At 26.4% G+C, this 18,003-nt stretch overlaps 2 long non-coding RNA genes across 3 annotated transcripts; one reads left to right on the plus strand and one right to left on the minus strand.

Moving 5' to 3' along the window:
- Positions 1-979: 979 nt before the first annotated feature.
- On the plus strand, positions 980-14,958 carry LOC105844442 (uncharacterized). 2 transcript variants are annotated; one of them, XR_010635546.1, is made up of 5 exons: positions 980-1,060; positions 1,305-1,405; positions 1,623-1,668; positions 2,546-2,633; positions 14,383-14,958. It is a non-coding gene; the product is annotated as an uncharacterized LOC105844442 (long non-coding RNA). The 2 variants fall into 2 exon arrangements; XR_010635545.1 differs by having other exon boundaries at positions 1,006-1,145.
- On the minus strand, positions 4,198-9,529 carry LOC136074904 (uncharacterized). The gene is made up of 2 exons (XR_010635544.1): positions 9,251-9,529; positions 4,198-8,807 (listed from the first exon to the last, which is right to left on the minus strand). It is a non-coding gene; the product is annotated as an uncharacterized LOC136074904 (long non-coding RNA).
- Positions 14,959-18,003: the final 3,045 nt, after the last annotated feature.

The following is an 18,003-nucleotide window of genomic DNA, read 5'->3' on the forward strand; positions in this document are numbered from 1 at the left end:
TAGAGAACATAATAATTGATATAATTGGTAATAATTTATATAATCATTGTATTATTTTTAAGTCCATTATAAAAATTTAAATAAAAAATTAAAAGATTATGTAGATAATATTTATGTTTAAAAAAAAGATGGAATATTTAATGTTTTTATTAATAGTTAAAATGAATTTTAACATTAACATTTTCACTTTTTACTGATAACTCAATCAATTTTAAAACATGATCAAAGGAAGGGTGACCATTGTCCCGGTTTTTACGAAGGAGAACGGAGCGCTAAACTAATTTTAACAAGTTTGGCGCTACTTTCTTCTAGGTAAAAACTGGGACAATGGTCAGCCTAATCAAAGGGAATGCCGAAGAGAACAAAACAGAAACGTAGGTTAAATACTACCAATTCGAGTAATGAGACATTTAAAAAACTTTAATGAAATATAATGCTCTAAAATAGCGAAACTGGTTCAAAATTGTAGACGCTGTAAAATATTTAAAATATTTTAAATAGTATAGAAGTCGGTAACATTTAAAAAAACTTAAAAAATAAATCTTGATCTTATCAATCGTACCGTTAAAATGATTGGTAAATTAAACATGTTTTGTTTCGCGTTGAACATTGGTTTTATAAACTCAATTGTCAATTTTCTACTAAGTTGAGTAGTTTTTTGGCAAAATGGCTTCTTATTGGTTTTTCAATACATGATAATTATTTTTTATACATTTAAGGTCGTTTCATATCTAGATATCTAACTTAAATAATGTTTATCAATCTTGAAAAGCAAATTAAAAAATACCAAAAAATTTTTATTATTATTTAAACCATTTCTTAAACTGCAACTAGATTTTCTTTTTCTTGTATAGTAGAAATAATTCTGCAACAAAATTTATATCTAAAAAACAATATAAGGAACTAAATGATTAACAATAAATAATAGACATAAATATATTTATTTATTCCATTCATTTACAACATCTTTATATTCATGCAATTCATTTAAAGTTATTGAAATATATCATTTATTCATCTAATGGAAAAATATCTTTAACAGACACTAAATGAACTTGCGGTAAAAATCAGATGCTAATATGATGATATGTATAATGTAAATCTTTTGTTTAAAAATTCGCTAGTTGTTTTTGTTATGGGTTTAGGTAAGGAAAATAAAACAACCAAAACTGAAATGCTTAGTTATTAAAATATTATTGAGAAATCGAAACAAAGCAAAATACAACTAAACTGTATCATTTAAAACCGAAGTATAGAATTTCCTATAACTCGACTTACTTAGATTGATTAATTATGTTTTTTAGGAACCGTAAAGTTGGAGCAAGTTGATATGAAATGTTCTTTGGTAGAGCTTCAGTACCAATGCATTATCTTAAAAACTAATAACTCTATAGTTTTAGTTGAGGTAAATTTTTCTTCAATAGTCAATGCAATAAAATAAAATTCATTTTATCTGTAAATATATTTTTGCATTTTAAGGGGCTTGGCAATATGACTGAATTTGTCTTATTTTTGCCCAGTCGTATATTAACATTTTATGAAAAATACTTTTGTAAATTTTTTTTTATGGTGAAATACATAATAATAATAGTTTGCTTTTAACTATATTATTTAACTTACAGCAAAATCAAAAAAGTTGTGAAAAAGCATGTTCAGCATTAAACGAAGGTTGTTTTTTTACATTTCTCTTTCTCTCTCAATCTCTTAATATATATATATATATATATATATATATATATATATATATATATATATATATATATATATATATATATATATATATACATATATATAATCGCTAAAAAAAGGAGTGATTTATTCGGAGTCTAATTCGAGCCAAGCTAGAACTAAAGATAGTCCTCAAAAAGATTAGGACTAGCTGAGGATGATGCAAAAAATATCTCATTGCGAAAAAGTTTTTTGAGTTCTTTCATACAAATAAAATCAAATTCAATTTGTTCACCGACCGTAAGTTACTCAATAATATATTTGCATTTAAGCACACAACACAAGTTTAAAAATGATGTTAAAAATGAAGACCGTTTAAAATTTCTCGACTTATGTATCTTTACTCCGAGCAGTTTATAGCTAAATTAAATTATCTATCAATATGCACTTAACACCCTTATCCCCAAAAGATTATAAAACAAACAAACAAAACAAAGTAAAAATAGAAATAAAGTAAAGTAAGCGAACAATAAAATATAAGAACAATAAAATAAATTAAAAAAGTCAATAATGTAAGGTTTTTATAGATTTTTTAAAAAAAGGTAAAATTTATTGTTATTTACGTTAAAAAAAGGTCCTATGATAACATTAAAAACTCCAGAAGTAAAATTAACCAATGTTTTACTCAAAAGATATTACCTTTAGATGATCAGATTTATAATGCTTTCTTTTGGTCCCGTTTATATATTAATTTTATTCACGAGTGCAGTGGAAATTTAGATTTGATTATTCTTATAATTACCGACAGATCTTTTTATAAAATAAACTTCAATTGATTAATATTTAAACATCTTATTAAATTAATCATCTTATTTAGATTCTAATCATCAACGTTTATATGCACTGTTAACAACACTTGGTGTACTATTAGTTCTGCTAATATTTGTTATGGCTATACTTCCCAGGTAATAAATATTATTATAAAGTAAAAATAAAATTTATGTATTTTATAGTCTAATGACAACTAACAACGCTTTTCCTAGATATTTTAGATTGCTAGAAATCTTGGTTACTTTTAGACTTTTACTTTCGGGATTTTGAGATTTGCAATTATTTAAGGTGCATAACAGACACACATACACCAGTATATATGTACATAGAAAATAAACATATAAAAAATAATATATATATATATATATATATATATATATATATATATATATATATATATATATATATATATATATATATATATATATATATATATATATATATATATATATATATATATTCATAAACAAGGCACATTTTCTAATTTTTAAAACCATTTTTTTAATTAAAAAAAATAATTTTAACAAATTTAAAATTTGTTAAAATACCTATAAAGGTGCTGAAATAAAACAATAAAAATATAATTATTCTTGTATAAACTAATAATAATACAATTACAAAAATACAATAAAATCAGTTAAAAAGTTTATCATGTCATAAAAAAGAAATAGGAAATAACAAAAGAATAGGTTAAAAAGATACCCAATATGTATAAAAAATAGCAGCTAAACAGAAAGTGTCATTTGTACATTTTTTTTTTTTTTTTTTTTTTTTTTTTTTAGTATTGTATTTGCCGATTGAAAATAATTTACACTCGTAATTTATAAAAACAAATATTTACATGACTGGGGCTTGAAGAAGACAAAATTCATCTTATCATTAAGCCCCCCCCCAAAAAAAATGCATATTCATCAAATAAAATGTTTTAACAAATGTTTTACATGGTTAACCTGTTTATTCATACCAGGTTTTTACCATTTTATAAACAAACTTTCTTTAAGTTTAAGCTCAAATTTGTAAGATGACGAATCTAATACAGAAAAACACTTATCGTTTATTTGCATGAAAGAATTTTCCTTAGCATGGAGATGTTTATAGATGTGAGACATTTTGTCCCTCTTGTAATGTTCACATATCCGAGTCTTGAGATGGTGAAGAGTTTCGCCTATATAACAGGAGTTACATCCTGTACATATGAATTTATACACCACGAACGATTTGAATTCTAGAGGAATAGGATCTTTAGAAGAAAAGAATCTAGAAATTTTCAGAGAGGTAAATACTAATTTAATATTTGCTGAACGGCAATATCTTTTAGCAATTGAATTCAGTCTTTTTTTAGTTAACTTTTCCCAAAAACAGCAGTTTAAAATAAGACAAAGATTCTTTGATTTTTGGTTGTGGTGGAGGATTTGAATTAATCTTGTTTAAATAGGAGTTATATATTTTTGAAATGAGCCAAGATGGGTACATGTTTCTTTGAAATACTTTAAAGAGGTTGTTTATGTCAGGTTGAAACCCAAGTTTAGTACTATTAATTTTAAACGTTCTATCGATTAAGCATTTGATTAGACTAACTCTGTACGAAAATGGAGTGAAACTATAAAATTTAGTGAAGACCAGAATAGGTTTTTTTATAAAAAACGGTAGTGGTAACTGAAGAATTAGTTTTGTGTAGAGTTACGTCTAAAAAAGATATTTTTGAATTTACTCCTTGCTCCATAGTAAAAGAAATAGAATTGTGTCTACTATTTATATATCTAAAAAAAAGATGTGAGAAATTTTCTGACTGGAAAGCAGCACAAATGTCATCAGTATATCTTTTATAGAAAACTGGTTTTACATCATTGAAATTTTTGATCCATTTATTTTCAAAATGACCCATGAACAAATTGGCAAGAGCTGGTGCCAGTGGTGAACACATTGCTACACCATCGATTTGGTCATAAGTCTGTCCTTTAAAAAAAAAATGTGTTTGCGAAGTGGCGAATTGGAATAGTTTTTTTAAATCAGTTTTAGTAATTTTAATGTTTTAATTATGGATCAAAATTAAATTGACTGCAATTTCAATGGTTTCTTGAAGCGAAACATTGGTGTATAAGCTCGTTACATTGTATGATACTAAAAAATATTTGTGGAGATCGACTTGAATAATTTCTTTAACGAAGGAAAATGAATCTTTTGTACAAAATTCAGAGTTTAATAATGGAGATAATAAATCTCTAAGAAATTTGGCTAGTTGGTAGTCATAGGTTCCAAAAGATGATACAATAGATCTAAAGTTGTATCTATCAATTGATCTAAATATCAATGGATCTAAAGTTGTATAAAAATGGTATCTCAGAAGAATTTAATTTATGCATCTTTGGAAGTCCATAGATACGAGCAGGATGGGATCCAGACGGATAAATTTTGTTATATGTAGAATCATTAAAAAGACCTTTTACTTTTAGTTTTTTAATTATATTACTATTAGTTTGTACAAGAATAATTATATTTGTATTGTTTTATTTTAACAAATTTTAAATATTTAATTTTAACTGAAGACGACTACTGTTAGTCGAAACATGTATTTTTTTTATTAAAAAAATGGTTTTAAAAATTAGAAAATTTGTCTTGTTTATGAATCTATATATATATATATATATATATATATACAGTGGCGGCCGGTGACAATAAACTTTGGTGGGGCCAGCAAATATTAACCAAAAAATATCGCAACGACTCGCTGTCAGCGTAACTGATACTTAAGTGTTTGTTAGGAATTCTTTGGTCGCTAGGGTTTTTGATTGGTTGAGAGAGTTAAGCGCTAGCATACTCCCAAAATAAAGCATAAGTATTTAATGGCATTGAATCTTTTAAACCTACGTAAAAAGCAGCAAAAACTGACTGAAAACTGCCCTGATAGTGGTGCATTATGATTTGAACAGATTTCTTTTTTAGATTTTTATTTTATTTTAACTTTATGGTAAAAACTTTTAGTTAGTTTAAAGTAAGTCATAAATATAAAATACGTTTAACACTATAATTTTCATAAAGGTATAATATATTTTGAAATAAAGAATGATGTTAAAAACAATGATTTAAGTATATTATTTATACAAATATTCTGCTCTTCTCTGTTTCATAAGAGAAAATATTTCGATTACTTTTTAATTAAACTGATCAATATCCTATAAATAATCTTTATGTATTGATAGTACAGCTAATGCATTCAATCGATCTTGACCTGTGGAATTTCTCAAAAGTGTCTTAACTCTTTTTAAAGTACTAAAACACCGTTCAGCATCCGCTGTAGACACAGCCGATGCTGAACGGTGTGACTAAAACAATCTCTATCAACTTTGATACTTCAGAAAATGTTTCAATCAAGTTATTTTCATGCATAAATTGGGATAGGGCATTAATGGTGCCGATATCACTAAAAACAGCATTTTCATACGAAACAGTTAATTCGGACATCAACTTAACTTCACTCAGCATTGGATAGTTTGTTAGAATAATTTTTTTTTTTTTACGAGGAAAATGTTGTCTATTAAATTTGAAGTTTTTGGGATCCAAAATTGAAAATGATTTAAATATTTCAATGCTTCTAAACCTCGTTAATTTCGTAAATAATTTTATCACAAGCATCTTTAGCATCTTCTATTAGTAGTTCGATTGATGTGTTTCGTTTCATTCGGTTTTCATGCATTTCTTCGCTATTGTTAAGAATCGATCCATTATTATCGAAACATTATTAGTGATGCTATTTCGCACAAAATTTATAGAAAACTCAAATTTTTCAAAAGCCTCCTTGATTGTTATAGTGTTGCTGTTACTTGATTGCAATATATTGTAAAGTACATCAACATGTTTTAAAATTGAATAAAAAATAGGTAAAAAAAAGAACTCTAAGTCTTCCAAACATTTTTTGAACTCAACAGATTGCCACACGCTTGTATCATCCCATCCTTCATCGTTTATAATTTTATTAAAACATTTCCCAATCTTTTTTTTTTTTTTTTTATGCAAGTAACTATTTTTGAACGGAAATTCCATCGTGTTTCGCAAACTCTTGGTACCTGTTTAAAAGTAATTTCGCGAAGTAAATCATTTCGTTTTGGCAAGGATGTAAAGAACACGCCAAATCCACTTAAAGAAGAAAAAAATGTTCTTACTCGCTTATTCGACGAACAAACTTTTTTCAAAACTAAATTCAATTGGTGTGCATAGCAGTGAACATAATGGGCATTTGGGTAAACTTCTTTCATTAGACTTTGGACTTCATTCCTTGATCCGCTCATAACTGCTGCACCATCATAAGCCTGTGCAATTAATTTTTCCTTCAGACCGAAACAATTTAATTCTTCTTTTAAAACATTTGTAAGACCCATAGCAGTTCTATCCTGAACATCAATAAATGCTATAAATCTTTCAACTGGTTGATAACCTTTTAAATAACGCAAAATAATGACGAACTGAGAACGACAAGATACATCAGTTGTTTCATCTGCTTGCAAGGAAACAAATCTTGCTTTATCAATCTCACGTTTAATTTTTCTATGTATACTTTATACATACATTCTAGAATGTCATTTTGGTTTGTTTTCGAAGTATTTTTTGAATCTTTAAGATGATCGCTTAACACACTATCCAATGTAGCTGTGTATGAAACCATATCTAAAAATACCCCTCGATTATTTGAGTCAATAGTTTTGTCATGTCTTCTTAAGGGCAATTCGTGTACACCACAAAATTTTATACAATCTATAACCCTCGATAATGTATCTGTTTTTGTCAACTAATTCATTATGTTTTTTTATGCTAAGAATGTATCCAGCATCAATTGTCGATAAAATGTTTGTCTTTCCGAGCATTTGAAACTGCAACGAACTACTTATACGTGTTTTACTGGATTCGTGTTATTGTATTCGCTCAGAAAGATTGTTTTGTATCTTTACAGCCATTTTCTGCCCACAAGCTCTCGCCACCAAACAAAACACAATAAAAACAAAACAACGAATTTTTTTTATCACTTACACTTAACCATGATTTTTTTCAAACCATGTTACACAAAATGTTCGCGTTTTTTTTACCATCAACTTGAGTTATACGAACACCTTTTGGTTGGTACGCCCCAAGGTTTTTAATTTCTAGTTTTCCTTGAAGTTGGGCCTTCAAGAAAAACTAGAAACGTTTGCCAATAAACTATCAATTTTGTTCATGTTAAATTATCTTATTAATGAACCTAAATTATTGTAATAAGATAACTTTAAACTATATTGTAACTAGAATATGATTTTGGCATGATTCAAAATTTTATCAACAGTAGTTCAGTCAAGAAGGACTCTTAATCTTAATTAATAATCGATAAAATAATAAAGAATGTAACATTACATATACATTTAACTCTCTGATGAAAAGGTCAACAAAAGAAACGAAAGATACTTTTACAACAAAAAATTGTTTAAAGAATCTTTTCATAAAACACATACTTTAGTTAATTAAATCCATAATTCTTAAATACAACATTTACAATGTCAGTCATAAATAATAGTAAACTTCTTAAGATTATTTACATTGCCTTTACATGTTTTAACAATTTTATGTAATTAAAGATAAAAACTTAATATCTGTTTGTAAGCATACATAAATATTTATATAGTTTTAGTTCTTTGACTTTAGCTTTATTCCCCCACAAAAAAAAAACATTTCAATAAAATACTCTGATTTTTTTATTTCGATGGCAATGGTAAATGTCCAACATGTTAAAATAATCTAAACTTTGTATATTTTTTTAATTAGTGCCTTTTTGGAAGAAGCAATTATTGAAGCTGTATTATGAAATGTAACAGTACCACCAGTGGTAGAGTTTTAATGATTAAAAAAAAATGTTCTTTACATCTTCTGTTGTTTGTACCTTTGTTGTATCGAACTAATAATAATATTGACTAATTTTAATCTTTACTTGAAAATCCAGTCTTTAAAACTTGTGTTTAATGCTTATTATTATGGTTGATATTGGCTCTGGTTCAGCGTCAATCCAATTGACAACTTAAAAGATAAAATGACTAAACTGCCACCAAATAATGTAAACAATTTTCAATGGCTGATTCATTATGCCACAGAATATGATACATAAGCTATTTGGAAAAAATACACTTTAGCAATCCCTCATTGAGAAAAGAACAAGAATTTCAAAATTGCAGTAGCTCTTATTATATTTGTAGAAATGACTAAGCTTTCTCGTGTCACAACATATAAACTTGCCAAACAATACACAAATCAAGATCATCATTAATATGGCTGAGCCACAATTTTTTTCTCTGTAAAAAAAAAAAAGCTTTAAAATTTAAAAAAATAAATAAAACAATATATGCCTGAAAAATGTAGTTCACTAGCAAATATTATAAAACGTACAAGATTGTTGATTATAAAAGAAATGCAGAACTTTTTTATGATATTTTAAAATCAATTTTCCCAACTATAAAATTTCCAAACTTTTTTATAAAATTTCTTACATTGTTTTAAATATCATATTTTTGCCATGTTCTTATTCCTGTTAATTTATAATCTTAATAACTACTTGGTAAATTTTTTATTTACATATCCAGTTTAAGAAACTAATACTAACACTGTTAATATTGCAATGTAAACACTGCTAATATTCACAGTGAAATTCCAATATTAACAAATGTATAATGTTTACATTATTTTTACTAATAAATGTTTACATTTAATGTTATAAAGTTTCCTAATATTACTGTACCTTATTGAGTCAACAAAACTTCTAAACTAAGTTCTTCACTCTTAAAATCGAGAATTAAAAATGGTGTATAAAGTTTTTAAAATTCGTGATGTTTTTTATGGTTCTTTTCTTTTCGGGCCAGTTCAATGAGGCCCTGCGGTGCGTTTTTTCGTTCTATCTGAAAGCACAATAAATTCTGCGCGCGCATCAAAAATAATATTACTACAAACAAAATAAATAGGGCCAGTAAAAATCGGCCCAGCCGTTATTGGCAATGAATTAAAACAACGCTACAATACTTTGAATTAATTGCAAATAAACGTATTACTTATAAATTGAAATAGTTTAAAATTAGAACTAACTTTAGAACTATTTATTTTTATAAAACTTGTCTGCAAATAGTTTAGTCTAATAATTGCATATTTGCATATATAAAAATACATATTAACATTATCAAATATTTTATCTTAAATAAATATAGGTGGGGCCGGGCCCCTATGGGCCCTATTGACGAGCCGCCACTGTATATATATATATATATTTTTTTTTTTTTTTTTTTTTTTTTTTTTTTTTTTTTTTCTTTCTCTGTTTTAATATAATATAAGATTTTACAACTTCGTAATATAAAATTTCAATAAATAAAATAAGTAAAACAGATAGGGGCTCAAAGAAGATGAGGATGACAGTACGTTATCGCAATCTTTTCATAGAGCCCCTATAACAAGATTTCAAAAAAATATCGTAATATGTTAATGCGTAATAAAATTTCAATAAAATATCGTAATAAAACGCGTAATTCGCTAATAAAATTGATAAGCAACCAACAAAAGTAGAAATAAAACAAAAACAGATTTATGAGAAATTATTCAAAGTATGATTAACCAAAAACATTTCTTATATTTTAAAAATTTCTTTTTTTGTTAAAAACTTGAAGGAACTTAACGAATTTACCGTGCCTTTGAATCCTTTTTGAAAAGTATTCCATACTTTTGGACCTCGATATAGAATGCTGTACTCTGAATATTTGTTTATTATCCGAGGCAGTTTATATGTGTTGGACATATTCGCTCTAAGATTATAGCTATCATTTTTATTTATTTTAAACTTGTTATTAAAGCTTATAGGAGAGATATTGTGATTATAACGATACATGAAAATTAAATGCTGGTAGATATTAATTTCAAACACATTCATCATTTTCATATCTTTCATTAAGGGCTTAGCGTGTTCACGCCTATTTTTTGAGTAAATGATTCTGCAGGCATGTTTTTGTAGACTATAAATTTTTTTAATCTTTGCCGCTTGAGTACTTGCCCATGAAATGTTTGCATAGCTGATGAAGCTATGAATTAGCCCAAAGTAGATTAATTTAAGACTATTTTTATTGACGTAGGAGCGAACTCGATACATCAAACCTATTATTTTTGTGATTTTTGACTGGGTATATATTATATGTGGAAGCCAGGATAATTTTTCATCAACAATGATTCCTAAGAATTTTATATTGGATTGCTTATTTACTAGTTTATCATTTAGAGATAGGTTAGGCAACTTGAGAGGAAGATTTTCTTCTTGTGTTTTTTTGTGAAATAGTATATACTTTGTTTTCTCAGCGTTAAGTGAGAGTTTGTTTGCCTTAAACCAGTTGTTTACTTTACACAGTTCAATATTCATGTCTGCATATAATTTCTTGATATCATTGTTGGTGAGAAATAAGTTTGTGTCATCTGCAAACATGACCGAGTTCATTTTTAAAGATGCATTACAAAAGTCATTTATATATATTAGAAAAAGAAGTGGACCAAGAATCGATCCTTGCGGGACTCCACATATGACATTTAATACTCCAGATTGGACATTATTTACATATTGTTTTCTGTTTGTAAGATAGCTTTTAATCCAATAATAACTTTTATTTATTATTCCGTAGTGCCTTAATTTATCTAATAGAATGCAATGGTCCACTGTATCGAATGCTTTTGATAAATCAAGAAACACTCCTAAAGTAAATTTATTATTTTCAAAACCATTAGTTATTTGATTTACTATTTCAATGATTGCATGCTCTGTAGAGAGATTTTTTTGAAAGCCAAACTGATTTGGGTAAAAAAAATTGTTTTTAATGAAGTAATCATAGATTCTATTATAAACTACACGTTCGAAGAGTTTTGAAAATACAGAAAGTATTGATATAGGCCTGTAGTTTGTAATGTCAGAATGATCATTACATTTGTATAATGGAATTACTTTTGCCAATTTAAGTACATCCGGAAATATCCCAGAATTTAATGAGAGCTTAAGTATATGAAACAGGGGTCTATTAAGACTGTGTTTGTTTGCAATAACTATATCACTTGATATCTCATCAAATCCTGGAGCCTTTTTTTTTTTTAAGGAGGCAAAGGCTGCCTCTAATTCTTCATAGCCTAATTCATAATCAAGCATGGTAACGTTATTCGTGTTTTTAAGATAGGTTTTAAAGGATACAGATGTTGGTACAATTTTATTTACAAGATTTGGACCAATATTTGTAAAATATTTATTGAATTCTTCTGAAATTAGTTTTTGACAAAATATATCGTTATTTTCAATAACAATTCGTTTAGGAAGAGAAGGTGAATTTAGTTTTTCTCTTCCCATTAAGAGATTAATGATGGACCATGTTTTTTTGCTATCAAATTTGCATTTGTTAATTTGATTACTGTAATATTTTTTTTTTGCATTTTTAATGAGATCTTGGTAAAAAAATTTATAATTTTTGTAATTTTTTTCATTATCATTGTTTCTATTTTTCAAAAATTTATTGTAAAGTTTTTGCTTTTTTTTTGAGCACTTTAATAACGATTTATCCATCCACGGATTAGCAATTGCTTTTGACTTAATTGTTATTATCTCTTTTGGACAGGTTTCATTAAAGTACTCCAAAAATGTACTTAAAAAGGCATTGTAAGCTTCATTAGTATCTTTACATTTATATACGTTGTTCCATGTTTCTTGTTTTAGTCTACTTGTTAATTTATTAGTGTTACTCAATTTTAAATTTCGTTTTTTTAAATGTATAATTTTTGAATGACAATCAGACATAGATTTAAAGTTTTTTATTTTTATGAATATCGGGAAATGATCGCTAATATCTGTCAAAAATATACCGGTTTCAAATGTCGTTTCTAAATAATTATTGATAAAAATATTGTCTATTGCTGTTGCAGAGGTTTTTGTTACTCGCGTTGGTTTATTAATAGTTGACAAGACATTAAATTTAAAAAGCATATCAAAAAAAGATTTTATTTTTGGAAATTTTGTGTTAGAAAGAGCATCAAGATTTATGTCACCAGTTATATATAATGTCTTATTTTCTTTATTTATTTTCATAATCGTATTTTTGATAAAAGTTTCGAAATTTTTTATTTTTCCACTCGGTGGACGATAAACACATCCAACTAAAATGTTTCGGTATTTTTTATTAATAATTTCAATGAAAAGGCTTTCATAATTATCATTTGAAAAGCATAGTATATTTTTTATCTTGAAAGCATATTTTTCTAAGACATAAATTCCTAATCCTCCTCCTTTTTTCCCATTTCCTCTTGATTGACTTATTAGTTTATAAAATGGTAATATATAATTAGAATTTAATTCAAGAGAACTTTCTGTATCATGCCAAGTCTCTGAAATAGATATGATGTCGAACGTGTAGTTTAAAATATTTAAAAATTCTTTAAGTTTATCAAAATTTTGCTGCATGCTTCTAATGTTTATGTGTAATACAGAAAATGAGCCATCATCTGCTATTACTTTAAATTCAAAAGGATCAATATACGGTGTGTTAATTAAGTTCATTTGAGTTTCTTGAAAAATATTTATATTTTCTTCTGATAGGTTATTTATAAAGTTGTCCTCAAAAAAGTCTAAATTTAAATTGTGAAAATCTAATTTCTGTGGAAAAAGCGCTGCCATTTTTTAAAAATGTATAATTTAAAAATATTTAATATAATTAAAAACGAAAATACTCAAAACGCTTACTCGTTTACGCATGTCGGAATAACATCTGTGTTGCGGGTGTTTTCTCGAAATTCGTGAACAATCAGTTTGTTGTAAACAACTTTTGCAAAATTGTTTTTTTGTCCTCGTAATCCCGGAGCTTCAAGACAATTGTTCGCTCTCGTTTATCATTAGCTACTCCCACTCGATGAGCCCGATCAATTATAATTTCTTTTTCAATACCAAGATTATCTTTAAATAGTTGCTTTACCTTTTTTTTTGTGATTTCCCAATTCTTTTCTTCATTATTTTCAACGACCCCGTCAATTCTTAAATTGTTTCTTCTGTTACGGTCTTCAATATCAACGCTTTTTAATTTTAACTCAATATTGTCAGAAGATATTTTACCCTGCATTTTTCGTACATTTGATAAATCGTCGTGAACTTTATTAATTTTTTCCTCAACTGCTCTAGCTTTATCGTTAAATACATCGCCAACAAAATTTAATCCAGATTTCATTTCGTCGAGTTCTCGCCGAACTTCTTTAAAACTAGATTGAAAGTTATCAAACCTCTCATTTATGTTCGATAATGCTTCATGAAAAAAAGACAAAATTGTTTCTTTTTGAATATTTAGTAGCTCTCTCATCATAGCAATCGAAACTAACTCTTCTGATTTAGACATATCAACTTTTATTGAAATGATATACTCAATGATTTTGTGACGTAGATACGCAAATTTTTCGAATAAATAATTTTGATTTACCTTATTTCAACGCTAAAAGTTTTAAAACTGAACTCAAAACTTTTAAAAATAATTTTATGGCAATACACATTAATATAAGAAGTATAAAATGTATAATATATATATATATATATATATATATATATATATATATATATATATATATATATATATATATATATATATATATATATATATATATATATATATATATATATATATATATATATATATATATATATATATATATATATATATATATATATATATATATATATATATATAATATATAGAAGTATAAAATATATATATATATATATATATATATATATATATATATATATATATATATATATATATATATATTTGTTATTTTAAATTTTAACAATATATCATTTTTACGAGGTTTTAAGTTTCATTTATTTAGATTAACGCATAAAGAAAACACAGACGTCAACTACTATCAAAACTTTAGAGCTAATCCTTTAGTGAGTTATTCGAAGTCTGATATCGAGGCATTAGAGCAAGATTTGGTTAACAGAGACAACCTATCTTTATTTGGTGAAAGTAGTTTGGCAGCATATAAAGATAATCCTAAACAGGAAAATTTTGAACAAACGACTATTCATAGAGAAGATGAGGTTTCTGATATTGGCGAATTAAATTCATTAAAAAGTTTTAAAGAAGCATTAGCAAATCTTGATAAGGTATTAGAAAATGCAAATAAATCTGGAGTTGAAACCTTTGAACATAGCAAAGTTGGCAGTTATGACAAATCAATAAATCTTTCCACAAAAATAAAAGAAAAAAGTTCATCTTCAAATAGTTTAACAGACACTTTGAATTCTTGTTTTTCAATTGAAGAGTATCAAGAATTGTCCCATAAATATGAAAATATTTATCAAGAAATCAATCCCGTAGTTATTAACGCCGATAGGAAAATGTTTGAAATAAACTTTTAATAATATACATAGAAAATATCTTATATTATTTATAATTTATTCTGAATGTACATATGAATATATATATATATATATATATATATATATATATATATATATATATATATATATATATATATATATATATAGTATGTATGTATGTATGTATGTATGTATGTATGTATGTATGTATGTATGTATGTATGTATGTATGTATTTATGTATGTATGTATGTATGTATGTATGTATGTATGTATGCATGTATGTATGTATGTATGTATGTATGTATGTATGTATGTATGTATGTATGTATGTATGTATGTATGTATGTATGTATGTATGTATGTATGTATGTATGTATGTATGTATGTATGTATTTATGTATGTATGTATGTATGTATGTATGTATGTATGTATGTATGTATGTATGTATGTATGTATGTATGTATGTATGTATGTATGTATGTATGTATGTATGTATGTGTATGTATTTATGTATGTATGTATACATCTAATGTATGCATATATGTATACATTTCTATAGGGATATTTATTTAACAAATGATGAATATTAGGAAAGTTATTTAAATATATAATACAAATTTATCCGCGCAACGCCGTCTATATAAATATCCGTTAAAGTTGTGCAAAATAATTATATCTTAAATAGTTATTTGGAAAATTCAATGAGTTTTAAAAAAGCTTTTATATGTTTAATATTTTAACTTTTTATATACCAATATAAAAAGTTAAAGTTTTGCAAAATGCTTGATTCAAGTTGCAGTTTTAACAAACTTTTCAAACACTTATCTCTTGAAAATATCTTGTAAAAAAAATTTTTAACGTCAAATAAAATGCTATGAAAACTTGTTTTAAAAAGTTGTAAATATCTTATACTTCGGCTGTAATTCTATAGTATTTAAATTTTGTGAAGGCTTCATTTTTAATATTATTTTTTAAACCTTTATTTTTTTTAAAGTGTGTTTTTCACAGAAATAGATTTAACTAAACCTTTTTGACTTTTTGTTTTAAACTTATTTTTTAAGTAAACCTTTGAGATCCTGGATTTAAATTTATATTCGATTTGATTTTCGGTTAAAGTCCTATAGGTGACATTTTGGTCTAAGATTTCATAATATGTTTTAAAAAAAATAGTTGAGGAGCTTGTTAATATTGTAGTTTTTTTTTAATCAAGAATTTCCAGTTGATTTTAGAATATTCTAAAATTGCTAAGATCAAAATTTTTGAAGCATCGTCTGGAAATTTTAACTTTATTTAGTTAGCTGACTGTGCCAGGTACACAACAGTTTGTGACGTGTGATCTGAGATAGAGAGTTAAGTTATGTTTAGTTAAATTAAAAATGAGTATTTAACGTTTAGCTGTTCTACAAATAGGTGGGATTTATGAATGGTTTAAACGAGTAAGAGTATAAGGTATCGAGTTAATAAGAAATATGATTAGATTCATTACAACTCAGTAAGTCTGCATTTAAATCACTCATTAGAAGATTAATACTTTTCTTTTCTTAGCTTTTCGAGCAGCGGAGTTAAACATGTTTAAGTGAACTCGTTTTGATTCAATAAAACATTTTTTTTTTGTGAAGCTTAATGTTAAATGTGGTGCTTAATGATAAACACCGCTTTTGTAATAAGTAACATACAAGAAAAGTTCTATTTTCTAAATAATAGCAAAAAAATGCATTTTTGATAGGCCCGAATTGAGCAAAATTTTAACGAGGTTTTGACAAATGCAAAGATCAGTGATTTACAAGCGCTAGTAATATTTATTAATAGTATTTGTAATTCATGGCACTTTTGTGTACCTCGTACCACCTTTTTCGTAGTTTACAAATCAATTTCACGTCTGTACAAAGACTGGTGTGTAGGAAGACCACAAAACACCGTATTTGCAACATCCAAGTCGGATTGAATGAAAGAGAAAAAATTTATTTAAAAACTCAAATTAATTCCTTGTAATTAGTTTGGTCTACTTAAATTGAGTAGTTTAACCAATTAATCAATTAATTTTTTCAATTACAGGTGTTCACTTTTTAGTCTTGGACGGACAGACACTCACATGTTACTTACGATGTTGTACGCATTTCCATTGTCAATAACTTCAAGCTGATATGTTTACCGGCTAATTTATCCTTAACTAATTTGTCATTTAACATTAGTAAGCATCAAACTTCAACGTTCGCTAACTTCAAAATTTAATATCAACACCAGTGAGTCCGGCTAAGACGTATCAAATGATGCTGCACTTTAAAAAAAGAACCCGAAGGCAATTTGAAAAATGTTTTACAGCACCACCATATTGACACACAAAAAAAACCCCCCAAAAAGTCAACATTTCTAGAGTTGGAGGCCAGTGACTAAGTACATCAGAGGTGCTTGAGAAACTAAAGCAAGACAATAAGGCCAAAAAATCAAAGCAATTAAAGAAACGCAAGGCTGACTTCAGTGAACTTTCAGATACAACTCAGCAAGAGCAACATTCAAAAAACAGAGACAAGACTAAGACATCAAGAAGTGCAAAATGCGTCGCAGAGTTTGGGAAGAAGCATCGCCAACTCAAAACAATATGTGGTACCAATGTGAAGCTTTTAGTTGCAAATCTTAGGTTTGTCGATTGTTTTTATCCAATAAATACCAAATTAGTGAAGAGTTTTTTTGCATTAAAAAATGCCGTCTGACCATGAAACAACCAAAATTATTTAACTAATTAATAGTTTTTTTCGTATATTTGATAAAAATAGTTTTTTTGTTAACTTAACTTCTAACAACATTAGTTTTCATTTTATTTTTAATTACTTTTAGTTTTTTTTCTTAATAAAAGACGACTTTTTTTAAAATTTTATTTATTTATATAATGTAAAAAAATTCTCTCTATATAAATAAAAAAACAAAGAAAAAAAAAAACAAAAAACAAAGCATAAAATATTTTTTCTTTGAAAAAAATAATTGAATTTTAAGCTAAACCGTTTACTCATACCCCAAAGCTAAGCTTTACTCTATTATTTATCGTTAAATAAGAGTATTATATAAAAAAAATTAAATTATAAAGGTTACACCAGTTTTTAAGTTCAAAGGTGATCATAACATCT

The sequence above is a fragment of the Hydra vulgaris genome, chromosome 01 (assembly GCF_038396675.1).
Source record: "Hydra vulgaris chromosome 01, alternate assembly HydraT2T_AEP".
NCBI classification, from domain to species: domain Eukaryota; kingdom Metazoa; phylum Cnidaria; class Hydrozoa; order Anthoathecata; family Hydridae; genus Hydra; species Hydra vulgaris.